The sequence below is a fragment of the Castor canadensis genome, chromosome 8, assembly GCF_047511655.1.
Source record: "Castor canadensis chromosome 8, mCasCan1.hap1v2, whole genome shotgun sequence".
Taxonomy (NCBI): Eukaryota; Metazoa; Chordata; class Mammalia; order Rodentia; family Castoridae; genus Castor; species Castor canadensis.
In genome coordinates, this window is record NC_133393.1 from 99,435,979 (window position 1) to 99,444,011 (window position 8,033).

Below are 8,033 nucleotides of genomic sequence, written 5' to 3' on the forward strand. Positions count from 1 at the left end.
AAGGGTACTCTTGTATGCTGTTGGTGATAATGTAAATTGGTGCAGCCACTATGGAAATCAGTACGATGTTCATCAAAAAATTAAAACTGATCTGGGCACTGGTGACTCACACCTGTAATCCCAGCTACTCAGGAGGCAGAGATCAGGAGGGTTGGTGTTCAAAGCCAGCCTGGGCAACTAGTGATTAAGACCCTATCTTGCAAGACAAAAAATGGTTGGAGTGGCTCGAGTGGCACAGTGCTTGCCTGGTAAGTGTGAGGCCCTGAGTTCAAAGCCCAGTGCTGCCAAATAAAAAAATTAAATGAAAACTGGAACTACCATATGATCCAACAATGCCACTTCTGGGAATATATCTGAAGTCAGGTCTACATCTTTTTAGGCTTCTCCATCCCACTCACAGCTTCAGCAGGTTAAGGCACCAGCCCATCTCAGAATTACCTGACAGTCTGACTTTGTTCTCTAGCTATTTAAAGACTATGTGGACTATTATGTAATATTACAAAGCAAGATTCCATCATTAATTTTTAAAAATAGGCCAAGACAGAGGATGAAAATACACAATAAACCCAATGGTAAATCTTGTCAAATTTGGCTTTTGGAAATAGTTTTTTAGAGGAACATTTATTCTGAATTTTTGACTTAGGATTGCAACTGATCTTAATCTGTATATCTTGAAGAAATGAAGGAATAAATGAAAAGAATGAAATATGCATTTAACCTTGTCTGCTGTTTCTTTTGAACACCAAGGATGTGTGTGTAAATACTGGTCTACGTATTTCAATGGAGTTGAAACATAATTGGGTTCAGTGTTGGGGATGGAGCTCAGGGCTTCATACTTCCTAAGCAAGCCATCTACATTGAGCCACATTTGCAGCCCTTGTTCACTTTTTACTTAAATTAATATATCTAAGAATAGACTGCATATTTCATAAATCACCTGTGAATCTAAGACCTTGAGTAACTCACCATTTTAGTACTTACTAAAATGTCCAGCAGAGAATCTCACAAGCTTGGGAAGGAAGGAAAACTGGTGTTTAATTTCAAAATATAGGCTCATTTTTCTATTACACATATGAAGTAATGGTGACATTTCTGATAATTATCTAAAATATGTATATATATATATATATATATATATATATATATATATATATATAGTTTCTCCTGCTTTTTAAAAATAATACCTACATTATTAAAGTAAAATTTTATTACAGCTCTTTAGTTCTTATGGAAGAAAATTTGGGAGGGATTCTGCTTTGGTTTTATTTAATTATTGTGACAATTGTCTCAAGTCTTTTCCTTGTGTAGAGATCCTAGATAATTCTGAGTAGTTCAACCAGGCTATCTGAGACCAGTGGTAATGTTGGGAGGGTAAGGAGAGGTGACAAGAGTAAAAGAATAAAGTCATTTATTTTTTTGCACTTTTCATGAATAGATTCTTAAACATTAAATTATTTGAGCATGCTCAAAGCTATAATATAAGACTTCTTGTGATGTCTTTCTCTAAATTGCATTTGGAAAAGCCCAAAGTGGTGAGGATCAACCCTGTATTCTTATGGTTTTCAGTTCTGATCTGAAAAATTCTTGAGGATTCCAATCAGGGCACATCTCTGAGCAGAAATTCTGAAAAACACTATTGTTGACTTACCAAATATTCCTAGGAAGTGTACAAGTTTCTTATGCTGTGATATTATATCACAAAGCATAAATTTTCTTTTTTCTTTTAACTACTGTGGACCATGGCTCAATTTAACCAAGAGAATCTTGCTGGGTATAAATCCACATGCTTATCATTAGAATATCTAGTGCATATAGTTCCCATTTAAAAAAAATTGTAACAGTTAAAAGTTATTAAAAAGAGGTAGCCAAATTAAATGACCTTGGCTCAATAAAAAAAAAAAAAAAAAGAGAATCTTGCTGGGATTTCTTGACAAAGGACTGCACTGTTTTCACATGGGGCTCAACCCCTTTGAGAACATCTAGAGTAGTTTTATGCAGAAAATGCAGGCCTGCTAATGAGCTAGAACTGCAAGACCCACTCTATAGTAACTGAGTTCTTGAGCTAACTGCTAGCAGCCTGCCTTAAGTAAGATAAGTGGGAGGCACGGTAGGTGCTCTTTTACCCAGAAAATCCTGTTTGCTCTACTGAAAAATGCCCAAGACATGTGATTACAATTTATTTTTTAAAGCCTTGTCTGTGTGTCTCAAGACACAGGAGGTAGCATACTAATTGGAGCAATTTTTTCTTTTAAAATAATTTTACTCTAGGTGATATGTTAATGATTTTCCTGTAGTAAATCTCAAAATAACAAATAAAATTGTAGTAAGATTATATACTTTAACTCTTAATCTCTTGAATGAAAAAGGTAGGATGAAATTCTATGAAGGAAAGTAGCAGCCACACTCCAAGGTGAATCTTGACAAGTCCCTCTTGTATAATCATCTGCTCCTCTTGAGTGTGTCTAGAATCTATGGCCTTCATCTCACCAACAGAATCTGGCAGAGGTGATGAAATGTCACTCTGTGATTGTCTATTGTTATGTAACACACAGGAGGTTAACAGACTTGAGGTTGTCTTGCTAGTCTGAAGAAGCACAATCCATCTTGTGAACTACTAAGGAAGATGGCTACGTGGCAAGGAAATGTGGCTGGCCTCTTGGTTCTGGAGATTGGCCTCCAGCTGACAGTCAGTAAGAAACCAACTTCCTTAGTCATACCAAAGCAAGGAGATGAATTCTGCCAATAAATTAAATGAGCTTAGAGCTAGATTCTTCCCCATTTGAGTCCTCAGATGAATATGCAGTTTGGCAGGGATTTGATTGTTAGACTCTGAGTACAGGACCCAGTAAGCTTTGCTCAGACTCCTGAGTCATGGAAAATAGGAGATAATAAACATGTGTTTTAAGCTACCAAGTTTGTGGTAATTTGTCATGCAGCAAAAAAAATTAATACAATTTACTATAGATCAAAAATTTTTCTTACTAAAGAAAAAATTATTCAATGATAAAGCCTGGTAAGGAAGACCTTATTCAAAACCATCACAACAGGACTATAGCAATGAGATTTCACAGCTGGGCAGAGAAACTGGGCTTAATTCCAAATATAGCATGGACAGGTGGAAATTTATAGCCAGGGAACAAGGTAGGGGTTGATATGTGGAAAATTGTCAAGAGTTGATAGGTGGAAAACTGTCAAGAGGTAACACCAGGAGTAAGAGAGATGTTGGTTAAAACAATCTAACAGGATTATTGTTGATGACAGGCCAGGGTGACCAGATACCATGGGGGTTGGTGTGTGTGTGTATGTAGGATGAGATACCTGATCAGGTATCAAGAGTAGGGGTTTCCTGATACATGGACTCAGAAGGGCTCTTGCTAAAGCTCAGTTTTGTAAGGGGTGCACAGATGAGCCTAGGAGAATGCTCAGAAGCATGAATGAAGTTTGGTCAAGCAGAGTATTTGTCAATACACAGCATATTGATTCTATGACATTAGCAAAATATTTAATAAGGTCTGCAACTGGTCTTGGGGGGATTAAATGTTCCAGGGGCTGACTAAACTTTTAACTTCTCAAATATTTTGCATTCATGTAGTCATTGTCCAAAGTTACTCATTTGAATGCTAAAGAGATATTTCAGAGTAATTCAAATAATTAATTGTCAGCAAAGTATTTGTGACACTAATAGTGAGTCATGGAACCTGTACTTGGGAAAGTTTGGATAGAGAAGCATCTTACTGAGAAAGGATAGTTTTTAGTGATGGGTAGCTGTTGGAGTGGGTGTCCACAAAAAATCTCAGAGTCATTTAAGTATGACTTCTTGGTTCTGGAAGCAATCCTTTTCTCCACCTAACATTCACCATCTATGAGGCAGTCAAGGAACTCTGAGGCATGGGGAGCTTCCCAGAACAATTAAGGTCTGGAGTTTTTTTCTCTTGAGGTTCTGGGGATTGAACCCAAGGCCATGTGCATGCTAGAAAAACACTCTACCACTTGAGCTATGCCCAGTCCAATCCCACTTAAAATTTTTTGCTTGTTTTTGAGACAGGGTCTTGCTGCTAGCTTTGCCTGGGCTAGCCTTGAACTTGTGATCCTTTTGTCTCCATCTCCTGATAGGTCTTGGTTTGCAATGTAAAGACCTGTTTAATAATACACAGGAACAGAAGTAGCAAGAGCATTGGATAAAGAATTTTCTAAATGCCTAATATAAAAGAGAGAACTTGAGCTAATGTAGCATAGTAGTTAAGATCACTGATTTTGGGCGAGTTGAGATTAAATCATAAAGAATTTTCAAAAAGTACATTATAACATAATTTTAAGACAGTTAAAATATCAGCTAAAACATTTTAAGACTTTGGAAAAGATTCATACTAATACAATTCATAACATTAATGGGAGTTTTATTACCCATTATGAAATTATTTGACACCATTACCAATCTAAAGGCAGGAAAAGGTTACTTCTAAAATATAATTAACCTGTTTTCACGTGGGAAGAATAGGAAGTTAAAAATAGAGTTATGATCCTCATCTGAAACTTTGGGCAGAGTCACCTCATGAATGAATGGAAATTTCATAGAACAATGGTGACTGTCACATTGTGAATTTTCAAATATAGATGGTTTAAAGTTCTCTTTGAATATAGCATATATAATGGAATCTAGAGTCTGTGCCTAATTTTGGAGCTGTTATTTTGACTCAACTTCATTAAGGGTGTTAAGTGGGTGAGGGAGAGGGCACAGAGCAAGCCCACGGCAAGTACTTGTGGAGTACGACGACAACAATGAGGAGAAGGTGTGTGTGTGACTGTTTCCTGTCTGTCTCTGCAGGTCTTGAACTTTGGAACTGCCTGACACATCTTCAGTTTCTATCCAAGGACCATGAAGATCTTTTGCAAATAAAATTCTCAATAACAAGTCTGACTTTACTGTTGAGTTCATGCCCTTTAGGTAGGCAGGCAAGATCTGTCAGCATCTGCCCACCCCATCCTTTCAGCTGCACTTACTCCTTAGCCTTTCCAGCCTCTGTCTCCAGGCTTTCTCAGTGCCTCTGGCTGGAACATCTTCTCCTACATTTTTGTCAGAGCTTGGCTTCAAATACTGACTCCCATAGGAAGACTTCTTAGAGTGTCAGTCTAATTTAAACATCTCATTCATAACAGCACTTACCTGTAACAGATGGATTGAGTGTCTGCTTTCTTTACTTGACTGCATTTTCCATGAGGTCAGGATTACTCCTTCAACTTTGTATCTCCAAGGCTAGTGTGTGAGTTGCTGTCCTAAAAGGCTTAGGTGAATTCCTTTCATTCTTAAAATACTCTTGTAAGGTAGGTACTAACTTAATATCCATTGTATCAATGATGAAACTGAAGTCCAGAGGGGTTACACAATTTATTCAAGATCACACATCTCGTAACTGGTGGTCCTGGGATACAAACACCCAGGCAGCCTGGCTTCAGAACCTTTCTTCTTAACCACATGTTGTACGGCCTTATAGTGTTTGGCATACTGGGTCCTCAATACATAATGGTTGAGTGAAAGTCTACGTTTTCCAACTAGGTGCCACTGAGTCCATGAGATCTGATTGTGGGCTGGCATACAGGCTCAGAGTGGTTATACAAGTTTCAATTAGAGTTGAGTCAGTTGGAGATGAAAAAGATGATTTTTTGGGGGGAATCTATTTTAGTAGTTGTACCATGATACTAAGTGTTTTTAATATTCTGTAGCTCATTGTGATCAGAAAACCCTCTACATCTTGAAGGACATGGATGAAAGTTGAAAGAGAAGATAGCAAGTCAAGAAACAACTAGTGTTTTAGGTAAAGATTTTTTTTTAACTGATGCATGCATGTGGACATATTTAGTCAAGTAACAAGCAATTATTAAACACCTTTACACCCACCACTGTTGCAAGTACTATGGGAGATGCCCAGAAAAGTAGAGGCAGTCCCTACCGACTTCAGCATGTTCCAGGCTGTAAAATTATTTATATTCACATAGAAAAAATATGCTGTAATTGTGCATGTGCTTGGTATTCAGTTCTGGGCATCACAGTATTATAAACATTACTAGCCATATGATAAAGGCACAGCTACTATAACATTTATAATCACTTAAAATAATAAAATTATGATCCAAACGCTGTAAAATGGGTATAAATGTTCTATATACTTGATTATAATTGAAGCTCTAATGTAGTGTCTTGTACACATAACACTTAAGAATATAATTCCACTCTATCATAAATTTGATTGAAAACCAATATGCCAGCTTTGGTTAATATTAAACATTTAATTAAGAATAATTTTCTATGCCTTCTAGGAGTTTAAAAGGCCTTGCTGGAATGATTTGGAAGGCCCAGCTTCTTATAATTCCTGTGCAAAGAAGTTCTGCTAATGCCTTCTTTTTGCCATACTGAATTTTGCTGTCGAAAACAGAGGCATTGAAAATAATTCTGCTCCCTTAAATTGACCTCATAGCACTATAGTAGTTGCTGAAACATCATTGAGGATTCTTATTTAAAGTGTTAAGAGCATGTGCTTTAATTTAGATCCAATTAAAATCATCAGCTAACTGTGAGAGCTAAATCACTTCACCTGACATTTCACTAATACCTATCAAGTATTGAAGGAAGTTGTGGACCACAATCCTTAACTGCTGGTCTCAGATTTCACTGTCTTACTGTCATCATTTCTACCTGGAGAACACAGCATATTCCCCAAAACTGAGATTGTTTTCCTTCCTTTGATATCTTCTTTTCTCTGTGTTTACCTATTTGCTTAGTAAATATCCATCAGGTGTTGAGTAGATGAATGAGTGAAGTAAAAAAATATCTGATCAAACAAACAACAGTGTGCTACTCATATTAGTCAGAACTCAATGCAGACAATAGAAGCCAATGGGACATTTTACACTGAAAACTTTCTAGAAGGAATTAGGTGCTTACAGAATCATTGGGAGAATAGGCATCTCCTTTGGACCTTTTGATTCTGGATCACATTATTGAGTCGTGACCCAGAGTTGGAAAACATGCCATCATAATTTTCTCATATCCTTGAAGGTGGTAGGTTGCTGTAGATACTAAGGTTGTGTATAGCCTGTTTGTCCTCATCCTCAGTCACAACTGAAAAAAAATGACTCCATCTCTTTCCCATTTTTTAAATCTCATGCAGGTGCATCTTATTGGTAGAACTTAAATTGTATCCAAAACCATAGCTGCAAGAGAGTCTGAGAACTGTACTGTCAGTCTCAAGCCCCAGAATGCAAGGATAACCCCAGGAGAGGTTGAAAATTGATGGTAAGTAGGTGGCATACACAATATCTAGCAAAGATTGCACCTTGGTATTGCTCAAATGGTCATGAGAACAGCAGGGTCCTGGTGCTAATGAATGAGTAATGTCAGGTAATAAGGGTGAGAGGGAGTTGAAAGGTAGAAAATTCTTATGAAATAATGGCTGTGCTTTCCAGATGCTTAGGGAGATTAAACTAATTCCTGGTTAATAATCAAAAACTCTATAGTATAGAATTAAATGCAATAGGTAATGAGAAAGGGTAGAGAGATACCCTGGCATGGTCTGAAAAGATTTGGGAAGGAATTGAGAACTGACCTGGGCCATAAGGCAAAACAAAATCTGCACATTGGCCCAGGAGAAAGGAAAGAAGATGGAATTTCAGGGAAGGATGGGGCTTAAGGAAGAAGAACTGCCTCAAAGTTTGGGTGCTTGAACTTACATTCACAGATACCAAATGGCTGGATGTCATTAGTGTGAGGCATATTTCAGGGTCTAGCTATAACACCTGAAGAGACTTTATGCCTTTGCATGTTATCAGTCTTTTGCAACTGATTGCAAATGGATTACAATCTGTTTTTATGTAAACCTATTTGCATATTAGATATTTGTTAATCTCTATTTAATTACCCATTGCTATGTTACTAATTACCACAATATTCAGCATATTAAAACAACAAACATTTAATCTTTCATAGTTACTAAGGGTCAGGAATACAGGAGCAGCTGGGAGATTCTGACTATGGGTCT

General features: G+C 37.1%; 1 long non-coding RNA gene across 1 annotated transcript; it reads left to right on the top strand.

Moving 5' to 3' along the window:
* Positions 1–4,806: 4,806 nt before the first annotated feature.
* Positions 4,807–7,287, top strand: LOC141425544 (uncharacterized). The gene is made up of 3 exons (XR_012450518.1): positions 4,807–4,945; positions 5,722–5,813; positions 7,167–7,287. It is a non-coding gene; the product is annotated as an uncharacterized lncRNA (long non-coding RNA).
* Positions 7,288–8,033: the final 746 nt, after the last annotated feature.